The following is a 14,714-nucleotide window of genomic DNA, read 5'->3' as shown; positions in this document are numbered from 1 at the left end:
TCCCTTTACCGGGCACAACTGCACCCATCACATGATGTCCCTGTCTGGACTGCTCTCAGTACAGACAGAGAGGGGAGGGATTGGGGTGGAGTGTGTGTGTGGAGGGAGAAGTGGGGGGTTGGTCACAGCAGCAGCACTGGCAGGCAGAGATTATGCCAAGGACTGCATGGCACTCTGAGCCTCTCCCTCTCTCTTTTCAAGCCAAAGTGCTGTGAAATTTTGGGACGAGAGCACTCAGTTTCATGAGGACAGGGCAGGGATGGCGCGACATGGGGACACGCATGCACACACACACACATACACCATACATTAGCCCCTTACACTCGTGGAATTTGGCCTATATGGATAGGGCCAAATTTAAATGTTTCTAACAGAAGAACTATATAAAGCATATACATGACCATGGTAGCAATTGATAGAGAACAGTTTGGAGATTATGGGGAAATTATTAGACCAAAGGTGAGGACACAACAGTTCACCTGACACAAGACTGAATCCAAACATTACACTGTTGATTTTATGTGCATTTGACTTTTACTGTACTTTTCTCAGCAAAATACTCTGGATACATTCAGTAACATAATAAGAATATTCATTGACATTTTGGTGTAGGTGCAAGATAAGAAACCGATTACAAGGGTTTGTGTGAGAGGTCTAACTGGTGTCTCCAAGTGGCCACACAGCTCTCCAAACTGTGCACAGTTCTTCAGTAATTTCAATACACTTTATGACTCAAGAAAAGAGCCTTCAACTATAAGGTGCTTTTTTGAGCTCTCCTAGCTTTGCCATTGAGGAACTGAAGCAAGCACAGCCCTGCGTCTCCACCATCACACAATTACTGTTGTTGTTTACGCAATCCAAAAACATTCCATTATAAATCACGATCTGGGTCAGGTGAGCATAATTTGAAAGCTTATTCTATTCCCAACATTGCTAACTAAGTTATAAAATACAATCTTTCAGTGTTAGGCTTTCAAAAGTCACTTCAAACAGATTGTAATTTTGATGCACATAGAATGGAGTGCATTCAAGTGTGTGTTCCGCTGCAACATTTTCTTCACAATATGACAAACATTGGCTCATTCTCTTCAGGAAAACCCAGGATATAACGCATGTCATCCTTGTAACTGTGGATCAAATATAGCAATCATAAATGGTGATATTGTAAATTACATGAGTTTTCAAATATGGAAATGTGAAGTGCACATTTGGACTCTTGGGTGTGTGGTTTGCTTGTATGACATCAAAGCGGTATTTATTATAATCCTCAACCTCACATCTTTTAGAACACATCCACTCCTCTCGATTTACAGCACTTCCTTCACTCAGACAATAACAAATGTGCAAAAGTAGCCCAATTAGCGTGAGGGATGGGGCAACTTCTTGTCACGCGCGGTGCTCATGTTTATAACGCCTGTCAGTCAAAACCCATCCAGCGCTGTTTTACTATACAGCCACTGCATTCCAATTTATGCACTTATGAATGACAAAATCTGCCATTTTCAACCCGTATACGGGATGACAGGGGCTGTGAGTGGAAAGGGCTACCTAATATTCTATATACAGTGCCTTGCAAAAGTATTCATCCCCCTTGGCGTTTTTCCTATTTTGTTGCATTACAACCTGTAATTTAAATGGATTTTTATTTGCATTTCATGTAATGGACATACACAAAATACTCCAAATTGGTGAAGTGGAATTAAAATAATTACTTGTTTCAAAAAATTCAAAAAAATAAATAACAGAAAAGTGGTGCGTGCATATGTATTCACCCCCTTTGCTATGAAGCCCCTAAATAAGATATGGTGCAACCAATTACCTTCAGAAGTCACATAATTAGTTAAATAAAGTCCACCTGTGTGCAATCTAAGTGTCACATGATCTGTCACATGATCTCAGTATATATAAACCTGTTCTGAAAGGCCCCAGAGTCTGCAACACCACTAAGCAAGGGGCACCACCAAGCAAGCGGCACCATGAAGACCAAGGAGCTCTCCAAACAGGTCAGGGACAAAGTTGTGGAGAAGTACAGATCAGTGTTGGGTTATAAAAAAATATCAGAAACTTTGAACATCCCACGGTGCACCATTAAATCCATTATTAAAAAATGGAAAGAACATGGCACCACAACAAACCTGCCAAGAGAGGGCCGCCCACCAAAACTCATGGACCAGGCAAGGAGGGCATTAATCAGAGAGGTAACAAAGAGACCAAAGATAACCCTGAAGGAGCTGCAAAGCTCCACAGCGGAGAATGGAGTATCTGTCCATAGGACCACTTTAAGCCGTACACTCCACAGAGCTGGGCTTTACGGAAGAGTGGCCAGAAGAAAAGCCATTGCTTAAAGAAGAAAATATGCAAACACATTTGGTGTTCGCGAAAACACATGTGGGAGACTCCCCAAACATATGGAAGAAGGTACACTGGTCAGATGAGACAAAAATTGAGCTTTTTGGCCATCAAGGAAAACGCTATGTCTGGCGCAAACCCAACACCTCTCATCACCCCGAGAACACCATCCCCACAGTGAAGCATGGTGGTGGCAGCATCATGCTGTGGGGATGTTTTTCATCGGCAGGGACTGGGAAACGGGTCAGAATTGAAGGAATGATGGATGGCGCTAAATACAGGGAAATTCTTGAGGGAAACCTGTTTCAGTCTTCCAGAGATTTGAGACTGGGACGGAGGTTCACCTTCCAGCAGGACAATGACCCTAAGCATACTCCTAAAGCGACACTTGAGTGGTTTAAATGTCTTGGAATGGCCTAGTCAAAGCCCAGACCTCAATCCAATTGAGAATCTGTGGTATGACTTAAAGATTGCTGTACACCAGCAGAACCCATCCAATTTGAAGGAGCTGGAACAGTTTTGCCTTGAAGAATGGGCAAAAATCCCAGTGGCTAGATGTGCCAAGTTTATAGAGATATACCCCAAGAGACTTGCAGCTGTAATTGCTGCAAAAGGTGGCTCTACACAGTATTGACTTTGGGGGGGTGAATAGTTATGCACGCTCAAGTTCTTTTTTGTTGTAGTCTTATTTCTTGTTTGTTTCACAATAAAAAATATTTAGCATCTTCAAAGTGGTAGGCATGTTGTGTAAATGAAATGATACAAACCCCCCAAAAATCCATTTTAATTCCAGGTTGTAAGGCAACAAAATAGGAAAAATGCCAAGGGGGGTGAATACTTTCACAAGCCACTGTAGCCTAGAGAGCCTCCAGAGACTGGGAAGGAGTGATTTAACTGGGATTATCTACAGAGAAGGCATTACCCGAACACAGAACCCAGGATTTAAAAGCTTTTTGTAAGCTTTGAATAGAACATTGAATCATCATTTCTCTCTAGTTTTACAAACACATATCTCAACAGAGTTAATAAATAGGGTCATATGAGGGTGAACAGAATTCCAATTCAATAGCACAAATACAAGCAAGAGGATTTAAATTGGTAATCACAGCCTCAGCATCCAAACAGGGGCTCCCCTCTTTACCCTGCCCTGCCCCCCCATGCCTGAGTGTGTGTGTGTGTGTGTCTGTCTGTGTAGGCTGGAACAGACAGTGACTCTCAGGGAGGGAGAGGGAGGCGGGTGAGGGTAGTGTGTGTGAGGAAGAGGATGAGGAATGATCGCCAAACGGAGCAGTGAACTGAAGTGCAGCTTTGGCCAGGAGAAGAGAGGGGGTGATGTGAGTGAGAAGAGCAGGGGTAGACGGGACGGGATCAGGGATAGGGTTGCAAAGGTAGGGTGTATTCCTGGAAACGTTTGAAGTTTACCAGTAAACTACCAGAATTTTGGTATCTTTCAAGGATTTTACGTCATCTATCACAAGACATCTAGTGGCTCTTTTGGGCACTTCAGATTATCACAGGTGTCTGTAATCATCTCTGGCCCTCTGTGTGGAAGTACAAAAAAAAATGTAAATCATCTTATTTAATTATTTTATATATGTTATAAGTCCGTACAGAGGGCAAGAGATGATTACAGACACCTTGTCACGAATACAGCCGAGGCTGCCCCTCCTCCTTGCTCGGGCAGGCTTCGGCGTTCGTCGTCACTGGAGTACTAGCTGCCACCGATCGATGTTTCTGTGCTACACTAGTCTTGTCTTTATTTATCACACCTGTTACCCATTATGCTTATTTGTGTCCCTATAATTACCTCTGTTTTCCCTCCTGAGTTTGTGCGTGATTGTCCGTTGTTTTACGTCGTTTGGTGAGCTGTTGTGCTGCTCTTCCCTGCGTGGAGGGTTTGTTATGGTTTACTTTTGTTTAGTAAATCCATTAATTTTCTCAGTTCTGTGTCCTGCGCCTGATTCCGTTTCACCACTTCACCCAGACGTTGCCACACCTGTGATAATCTGAAGTACCCAAAATAGTTCATCTCAATTTCCTTATATGAACTGTAACTCAGTAAAATCTTTTAAATTGTTGCATGTTGCGCTTATATTTTTCAGTTTCTTAAAGCATGCAAACACGCACACACAGCCTACACAAACACACACACAACCTGAAGCAGAGGCACACACACACACAGAGGCAGAGGCGTGCAGGCAGGCACATTCATGGTGCGTAGTCTAGCCCTGCAGGGTCTGTTCGTTATGTACGGTCAGGAATGCAGAGAGACATCATTGACTGACTGTCTCAGGCAGTGTCCTAGTCCCACACACCCATCCAGCATCAGATAGCTCCAATCATTCACCCATTCATATTATACAAGACTGGCTACACGTTTAGCCCTGCTTATCCACAATTGTTCACACTTCTAATATGATTTAGATGTATTTCTATTCAAAATGAAATAAATAATATTTTTAATATCGGCTACAGTGCTTTCAGATGGGATGGGAGACAGTAGTAATCGATTAAGCTAGTAAGCTACAGTGCAGCCATGATCAGCCAGGAAGTGCTCTGAAATTAGATTTGTCTCAGGTTAACTCACTCTACATGGCACTGAGTGAGACAACAGAAGGATTGTATTATAGGCTAATGTGTCTATTCTCCTTTTGATCGGAAAGTGGGCATCATCGCCAAGACGGACAGTTTAGTTCAGACAGTTTAGTTCACCCCCCCTCCTTCCCTTCTCTTTCTCTTCCTGTCTCTTTTAAGCACCTGTAACACAAAATGCAACTGGGCCTGTCACATTGCATTTTTGTCCTCATTATCAAAACTGCTGTGCCGCCCTCACAAAAAGTGAGTGAGAAAAACAGAGAGAGAAGGAGAGGGTGGTTGGGTGGGTGAGGGTAAAGAATGGGGTGGATTGAAAGCGTACTACAAAATGAGCAAATCACAAGATTACACAGAACATAAAAATAAAAAATAAAAAACGTTTTAATGAATGTAGGCCTATGCGTGTGGATGAGAGAAAATGAGAGAGAGAGAGAGGAGGAGGGAAAGGGGGGACAAAGAGGAGAGAAAGGAAACTGGAGACCACAGTAGTTGTCTTGCGATATCGAGTCAGAGCTTTAAGTCTCTAATTACAGTTATTAAATGCAGTTCCTCACCATAGCAGCCAGCTACCCTACCAAGACAAATCTGCAGCTATGACAATCACATAACAATGCATGATCAGCCTAGACCTTATAAAGAACAGTAAGGCCCGCACACTGTTTATGGTCCCAAGTCACCGCTTTATTGACTACGCTTCGATCTGAAACTGATCTTTGTCAGGTCAAACAGACTGAGTGCTCACATCCCAAAATATACACATTTCACCTCACATGACCATTACGCACATGACACATGGTGGGTGTGGAAACAATTCAATTAACTTTTGTGCAAAGTCAATCATAATTAATCACATAAAGGATTATATACATACAAATGGGTCCAAGTTAAAACCTAGGCAACAGTAAAACAAACAAAAAACAAACAAACAAGAGATTATGTTGGAAACTGTTGGAATAGCTGCCCATATGACCATTATACACAGGATGTGCGGTGGCCATAGATATAATTACAGTGACCTATTTAAAAAACAACTTGTGTACCTCTAATAATTTAATATCAATGAGATGGGCTCATGTAGTAGTTACAAAAAATCTAATATATATGTACAAAATGACCAAGTGGATAGCAGGACAAATCAAAGTGACATATTAATGTAAGAAATGGTCTAATTCTTGGTTCAGACCTTCTAACAGAAAAACTCCTTAACAGTGAGTAAGGGGTGTCCATCTTCCAAAATAAAAAATAGGCTATCTTTTTCATCCTGTCACCTGAGACCTGACAAACTGACCAAAAACGTTGCTTTCCTGAGATCATTGCCTTTAGAGCAGTAGACATTGACTACAAGCAGGTCCTTCATGAGTTGGGGAGGTGTAGGGGTCAAAGATGACGGGGTATAAAAGGATTATGGTGGAGGAGGAGGAGGAGGAGGAGGAGGAGGTGGAGACGCCACTGAGAGGGTGGGTGCTGCATGATCACCTCCATTGAACAGAATGAAAGAGGAGCCGCAGAAAGGTCCAAAGGTTGGAGAGGGAAAAGGCTTTTTATTACCCCTCTCCCTGAGGATAATCAAGATAGTTAGTCACTATATGCTCAATCAGATTAAGCCCACTAAACACACCTATTACACTGTCAATGTCAAAGCATTGCTATAGAAGCTTTGCAACAAATGAATACCCTTAAAATTAGGCTACCTATACAAGGTTAGGCCTACATGCAGTGGTAAGGTAAATTAAACAAAGTATGGTAAATAATAAGTATAAAAAGTAGTCTCTTGATTGGAAAGTAAGAGCCCAGTGATGTGAATGGCTGTGACACACTGATAACATGGTGGGGGTGGAGTAGGCTAATGACAGAGGCATAACGGCCCACTGCCAGGTGTTGTGTAACTCGCTCACTGGGTCAGGCTAGCCAGTATGCCGCGATTTCATCTTAACTGCTGACTGACTGACACAGAGCACAGGAAGCTACAGATAGGAGCAGAGGTTTACTATAAATAAGGGTGGGCCTGGGAAGCAACTCAACTGAGCCAGTCTGGCTGGTATGTTGTATGTTCACTGCAGTCAATAAGCTTAGGCTACATCAGTCAAATCATATACAATCAAAACGTATTTGTCACATGCGCTGAATACAACAGGTGTAGACCTTACCGTGAAATGCTTACTTACAAGCCCTTAACCAACAATGCAGTTCAAGAAATAGAGTTAAGAAAATATTTACTAAATAAACTAAAGTAAAAAATTAAATAAAAAGTAACACAATAAAATAACAATAACGAGGCTATATACAGCGGGTACCGGTACCGAGTCAATGTGCGTGGGTAAAGGTTAATCGAGGTCATTTGTACATGTAGGTAGGGGTAAAGTGACTATGCACAGATAATAAACAGCGAGTAGCAGCAGTGTAAAAACAAAGGGGGGGGGGTCAATGTAAATAGTCCGGATGGCCATTTCATTAACTGTTCAGCAGTCTTATGGCTTGGGGGTAGAAGCTGTTAAGGAGCCTTTTGGTCCTAGACTTGGCGCTCCGGTACCGCTTGCTTTGCGGTAGCAGACAGAACAGTCTATGACTTGGGTGATTGGAGTCTTTGACAAGTTTTTGGGCCTTCCTCTGACACCGCCTAGTATATACAGTTGAAATCTGAAGTTTACATACACCTTAGCCAAATACATTTAAATTCAGTTTTTCACAATTCCTGACATTTAATCCTAGTTAAAATTCCCTGTTTTAGGTCAGTTCGGGTCACCACTTTATTTTATGAATGTGAAATGTCAGAATATTAGTAGAGAGAATTATTTATTTCAGCTTTTATTTATTTCATCACATTCCCAGTGGGTCAGAAGTTTACATACACTCAATTAGTATTTGGTAGCATTGCCTTTAAATTGTTTAACTTGGGTCAAAGGTTTCGGGTAGCCTTCCACAAGCTTCCCACAATAAGTTGGGTGAATTTTGGCCCATTCCTCCTGACAGAGCTAGTGTAACTGAGTCAGGTTTGTAGGCCTCCTTGCTCGCACCCACTTTTTCAGTTCTGCCCACAAATGTTCTATAGGATTGAGGTCAGGGCTTTGTGATGGCCACTCCAATTCCTTGACTTTGTTGTCCTTAAGCCATTTTGCCAAAACTTTGGAAGTATGCTTGGGGTCATTGTCCATTTGGAAGACCATTTGCGACCAAGCTTTAACTTCCTGACTGATGTCTTGAGATGTTGCTTCAATATATCCACATAATTTTCCTTCCTCATGATGCCATCTATATTGTGAAGTGCCCCAGTCCCTCCTGCAGCAAAGCACCCCCACAACATGATGCTGCCACCCCTGTGCTTCACGGTTGGGATGGTGTTCTTCGGCTTGCAAGGTACCCCCTTTTTCCTCCAAACATAACGATGGTCATTATGGCCAAACAGTTCTATTTTTGTTTCATCAGACCAGAGGACATTTCTCCAAAAAGTACGATCTTTGTCCCCATGTGCAGTTGCAAACCGTAGTCTGGCTTTTTTATGGCGGTTTTGGAGCAGTGGCTTCTTCCTTGCTAAGCGGCCTTTCAGGTTATGTCGATATAGGACATGTTTTACTGTGGATATAGATACTTTTGTAACTGTTTCCTCCAGCATCTTCACAAGGTCCTTTGCTGTTGTTCTGGGATTGATTTTCACTTTTCGCACCAAAGTACGTTATCTCTAGGAGACAGAACGCGTCTCCTTCCTGAGCGGTATGATGGCTGCGTGGTCCCATGGTGTTTATACTTGCGTACTATTGTTTGTACAGATGAACGTGGTACCTTCAGGCATTTGGAAATTGCTCCCAAGGATGAACCAGATTTGTGGAGGTCTACAAAAAAATTTCTGAGGTCTTGGCTGATTTCTTTTGATTTTTCCATGATGTCAAGCAAAGAGGCACTGAGTTTGAAGGTAGGCCTTGAAATACATCCACAGGTACACCTCCAATTGACTCCAATTATGTCAATTAGCCTATCAGAAGCTTCTAAAGCCATGACATCCCTTTCTGGAATTTTCCAAGCTGTTTAAAGGCACAGTCAACTTAGTGTATGTAAACTTCTGATCCACTGCAATTGTGATACAGTGAATTATAAGTGAAATAATCTGTCTGTAAACAATTGTTGGAAAGATTACTTGTGTCATGCACAAAGTAGATGTCCTAACCGACTTGCCAAAACTATAGTTTGTTAGCAAGAAATTTGTGGAGTGGTAGAAAAACGAGTTTTAATGACTCCAACCTAAGTGTATGTAAACTTCCGACTTCAACTGTAGGTCCTGGATGGCAGGAAGCTTGGCCCCAGTGATGTACTGGGCCGTACGCACTACCCTCTGTAGCGCCGTACGGTCAGATGCCGAGCAGTTGCCATACCAGGCGGTGATGCAACCAGTCAGGATGCTCTTGATGGTGCAGCTGTATAACTTTTTGAGGATCTGGGGACCCATTTCAAATCTTTTCAGTCTCCTGAGGGGAAAAAGGTGTTGTCGTGCCCTCTTCACGACTGTCTTGGTGTGTTTGGACCATGATAGTTCGTTGGTGATGTGGACACCAAGGAACTTGAAACGCTCGACCCGCTCCACTACAGCCCCGTCGATGTTAATGGGGGCCTTTTCGGCCCTCCTTTTCCTGTAGTCCACGATCAGCTCCTTTGTCTTGCTCACATTGAGGGAGAGGTTGTTGTCCTGGCACCACACTGCCAGGTCTCTGACCTCCTCCCTATAGGCTGTCTCATCGTTGTCAGTGATCAGGCCTACCACTGTATGTCGTCAGCAAACTTAATGATGGTGTTGGGAGTCGTGCATATATACACTACCAGTCAAAAGTTTTAGAACACCTACTCATTCAAGTAGTAACCAAAAAAGTGTTAAACAAATCAAAATATATTTTATATTTGAGATTCTTCAAATAGCTACCCTTTGCCTTGATGACAGCTTTGCACACTCTTGGCATTCTCTCAACCAGCTTCACCTGGAATGCTTTTCCAGCAGTCTTGAAGGAGTTCTCACATATGCTTAGCACTTGTTGGCTGCTTTTCCTTCACTCTGCCGTCCGACTACTCCCAAACCATCTCAATTGGGTTGAGGTCAGGGGATTGTGGAGGCCAGGTCATCTGATGCAGCACTCCATCACTCTCCTTCTTGGTAAAATAGCCCTTACACAGCCTTGAGTTGTGTTGGGTCATTGTCCTGTGGAAAAACAAATGATAGTCCCACTAAGCCCAAACCAGATGGGATGGCATATCGCTGCAGAATGCTGTGGTAGCCATGCTGGTTAAGTGTGCCTTGAATTCTAAATAAATCACAGACAGTGTCACCAGAAAAGCACCCCCACACCATAACACCTCCTCCTCCATGCTTTACGGTGGGAACTACACATGCGGAGATAATCCGTTCACCCACACCGCGTCTCACAAAGACACAGCGGTTGGAACCAAAAATCTCAAATTTGGACTCCAGACCAAAGGACTAATTTCCACCGGTCTACTGCTCGTGTTCCTTGGCCCAAGCAGGTCTCTTCTTATTATTGTTGTCCTTTAATAATAATAATAATATGCCATTTAGCAGACGCTTTTATCCAAAGCGACTTACAGTCATTAGTAGTGGTTTCTTTGCAGCAATTCGACCATGAAGGCCTGATTCACACAGTCCCCTCTGAACAGTTGATGTTGAGATGTGTCTGTGACTTGAACTCTGTGAAGCATTTATTTGGGCTTCAATTTCTGAGGCTGGTAACTTTAATGAACTTATCCTCTGCAGCAGAGGTAACTCTGGGTCTTCCATTCCTGTGGCGGTCCTCATGAGAGCCAGCTTCATCATAGTGCTTGATGGTTTTTGCGACAGCACTTGAAGAAACGTTCAAAGTTTCCGTATTGACTGACCTTCATGTCTTCAAGTAATTCTAAAGCCATGACATCCCTTTCTGGAATTTTCCAAGTTGTTTAAAGGCACAGTCAACTTAGTGTATGCAAACTTCTGACCCACTGCAATTGTGATACAGTGAATTATAAGTGAAATAATCTGTCTGTAAACAATTGTTGGACTGTCATTTCTCTTTGCTTATTTGATCTGTTCTTGCCATAATAATATCTTCTGTATACCCCCCCTACCTTGTCACAACACAACTGATTGGCTCAAACGCTTTAAGAAGGAAAGAAATTCCACAAATTCACTTTTAAGAAGGCACACATGTTAATTGAAATGCATTCCAGGTGACTACCTCATGAAGCTGGTTGAGAGGATGCCAAGAGTGTGCAAAGCTGTCGTCAAGGCAAAGGGTGGCTATTTGAAGAATCTCAAATCTCAAATATATTTTGATTTGTTTAACACTTTTTTGGTTACTACTTGATTCCATATGTGTTATTTCATAGTTTTGATGTGTTCACTATTATTCTACAATGTAAAAAAAAAACTTGAATGAGTAGGTGTGTCCAAACTTTTGACTGATAGTGTATATCAGCAGTTTAAAAATAATGTTGGCAAAGGGATCAATGGAATAAGTTTAGAGGGTGTAATACAATCTAATATTATGAATCTACAATTTATGTTGTAAACCCTGGGCAACATTGGTATCCACAGTGCTTCACCAATTTTTCAACTTAATACTTCTTGTATTATGTTCTTGTAATTCGCAATGTATTTATTTTTTTATTACATAAATGCACTGTAATTAAAGGTAGAATCTGTATAGCCTCAAAACATTGGTAAAACTTTACTTTTGATATCATGGATGGGCAGTCTTTGCATTCATAGCTCTGTCTATGAATTGGAGAGCGGTTAAATTTTCTCCAGGCCCATCCCTCAGCTTTATACCAAAACAGAGGCAGGGTGTACTCTTTGTTATTGTTTCAATTAAGGACTCTAGCTTTAAGCTTTAGAATTGCAAGATATTTGCTTAAAAGCTGCAACAACAAAAATCTCTCTGCCTCATGACAAAATGTGCAGAACTGCAGGAAATTAGCTTGAAAACTGCTAAATGTTCTCTTGGATGCCAAGAGGTGGGCCTTTAAAGTGTTCCTTCCCAGGGTCCGAGACTTGGTTCGTCCTGCCATGCACTGCCGAAGTCATAGTAAAACCTATTGTATGCTATTCTTTTTTTTAAGTGTTTTTTTTTCGGGCCACCTATGTCCAAACAGTAAAAAGAAAACTGTAAACTTAAAATCAGTAATACCAGATATAAAGTATGTAGAAAAGATAATGGACCTATATATATTTTTTATAAGAACATTTTTGAGAACTAACAATCACCAAATTAAACGCTACACAGTCAGGGAGAATCTAAAATTCTAAAAATGATGCATTCAAGAGTATTTTTGTCCTGGCATGGGGCCCCCATTGATTTTGTTATAATGTTTGAGTCACTCAGATAGCATGTGTAGAATTGCAGGAAACTTGTTTTAAAACAGATACATTGTGTCACTGCGGCCAACAAGAGGGCTTCTAAACAGTTCGGTCAGCGACCGCGCCAGTGGTCACGCCCATGGCCACGCCCCACCACGCCCACCACCTAAGCCCCATTTTGATCCAGAAAAAGGCTGGCACTGGCCTGAGGAACAGCAGATCTGGGTTCAAATACTAGTTGAAATCTTTCAAAAACGTTGAGCATTTGCTTTAGCCTGCCTCAGGGACCAGGTGGGCGGGGTTTATACTTTCAAAGAATTTTCTATTGGTTCCATTGCAACAGGCAAACTCAATTAGGGCTTGCACAATTACCGTGTAACCAACTGTTATGGATGAACACTGTCATGAAAATAAAATAACCGTCATAACCGTTTCTTTTTTTGTGGGGGGTAATCGCTCAGTACTACTAAAACAAAATCAACATCCCAAATGGCACCATATTCCCCATACAGTGCACTACTTTTGACCATGGAATAGAGTACCATTTGGGATGCAACCAAAGGCTACTCCATCATAAACATCCTCTGCATGGTATAGCCACTACCACACTTCAGGTGTCGTCAGATTACAGTGCACACTAGTGATGGGGGAAAAAATATATACATATATACAGTGAGGGAAAAAAGTATTTGCTCCCCTCCTGATTTTGTATGTTTGCCCACTGACAAAGACATGATCAGTCTATAATTTTAATGGCAGGTTTATTTGAACAGTGAGAGACAGAATTACAACAAAAAAATCCAGAAAAACGCATGTCAAAAATGTTATAAATTGATTTGCATTTTAATGAGGGAAATAAGTATTTGACCCCCTCTCAATCAGAAAGATTTCTGGCTCCCAGGTGTATTTTATACAGGTAACGAGCTGAGATTAGGAGCACACTCTTAAAGGGAGTGCTCCTAATCTCAGTTTGTTACCTGTATAAAAGACACCTGTCCACAGAAGCAATCAATCAATCAGATTCCAAACTCTCCACCATGGCCAAGACCAAAGAGCTCTCCAAGGATGTCAGGGACAAGATTGTAGACCTACACAAGGCTGGAATGGGCTACAAGACCATCGCCAAGCAGCTTGGTGAGAAGGTGACAACAGTTGGTGCGATTATTCGCAAATGGAAGAAACACAAAATAACTGTCTCCCTCGGCCTGGGGCTCCATGCAAATTCTCACCTCGTGGAGTTGCAATGATCATGAGAACGGTGAGGAATCAGCCCAGAACTACACGGGAGGATCTTGTCAATGATCTCAAGGCAGCTGGGACCATAGTCACCAAGAAAACAATTGGTAACACACTACGCCGTGAAGGACTGAAATCCTGCAGCACCCGCAAGGTCCCCCTGCTCAAGAAAGCACATATACAGGCCCATCTGAAGTTTGCCAATGAACATCTGAATGATTCAGAGGAGAACTGGGTGAAAGTGTTGTGGTCAGATAAGACCAAAATCGAGCTCTTTGGCATCAACTCAACTCGCCGTGTTTGGAGGAGGAGGAATGCTGCCTATGACCCCAAGAACACCATCTCCACCGACAAACATGGAGGTGGAAACATTATCCTTTGGGGGTGTTTTTCTGCTAAGGGGACATGACAACTTCACCGCATCAAAGGGACGATGGACGGGGCCATGTACCATCAAATCTTGGGTGAGAACCTCCTTCCCTCAGCAAGGGCATTGAAATTGGTTGTGGATGGGTATTCCAGCATGACAATGACCCAAAACACACGGCCAAGGCAACAAAGGAGTGGCTCAAGAAAAAGCACATTAAGGTCCTGGAGTGGCCTAGCCAGTCTCCAGACCTTAATTCCATAGAAAATCTGTGGAGGGAGCTGAAGGTTCAAGTTGCCAAACGTCAGCCTTGAAACCTTAATGACTTGGAGAAGATCTGCAAAGAGGAGTGGGACAAAATCCCTCCTGAGATGTGTGCAAACCTGGTGGCCAACTACAAGAAACGTCTGACCTCTGTGATTGCCAACAAGGGTTTTGCCACCAAGTACTAAGTCATGTTTTTCAGAGGGGTCAAATACTTATTTCCCTCATTAAAATGCAAATCAATTGATAACATTGTGTTTTTCTGGATTTTTTTGTTGTTATTATTATTATTATTCTGTCTCGGCAGGTAGCTTAGTGGGTAAGAGCGTTGTGCCAGTAACCGAAAGGTCGCTGGTTCTAATCCCCGAGCCGACTAGGTGAAAAATCTGTCGATGTGCCCTTAAGCAAGGCACTTAACCCTAATTGCTCCTGTAAGTCGCTCTGGATAAGAGCGTCTGCTAAATGACTAAAATGTAAATGTAAATGTATGTCTCTCACTGTTCAAATAAACCTACCATTAAAATTATAGACTGATAATTTCTTTGTCAGTGGGCAAACGTACAAAATCAGCAG

General features: G+C 42.3%; 1 protein-coding gene across 1 annotated transcript in view; it reads right to left on the bottom strand.

Annotated features, from left to right (window-relative positions):
- LOC121580208 (dehydrogenase/reductase SDR family member 11) overlaps positions 1-14,714 on the bottom strand; it is a 40,168-nt gene that overhangs the window by 8,094 nt on the left and 17,360 nt on the right. The gene's annotated exons all lie outside the window — the stretch shown is intronic.

This window comes from Coregonus clupeaformis, chromosome 13 (genome assembly GCF_020615455.1).
Source record: "Coregonus clupeaformis isolate EN_2021a chromosome 13, ASM2061545v1, whole genome shotgun sequence".
In the NCBI taxonomy this organism is placed as follows: domain Eukaryota; kingdom Metazoa; phylum Chordata; class Actinopteri; order Salmoniformes; family Salmonidae; genus Coregonus; species Coregonus clupeaformis.
The sequence above is the reverse complement of the archived record's forward strand: the minus strand, read 5'-3'. Positions and strand labels throughout refer to the sequence as shown.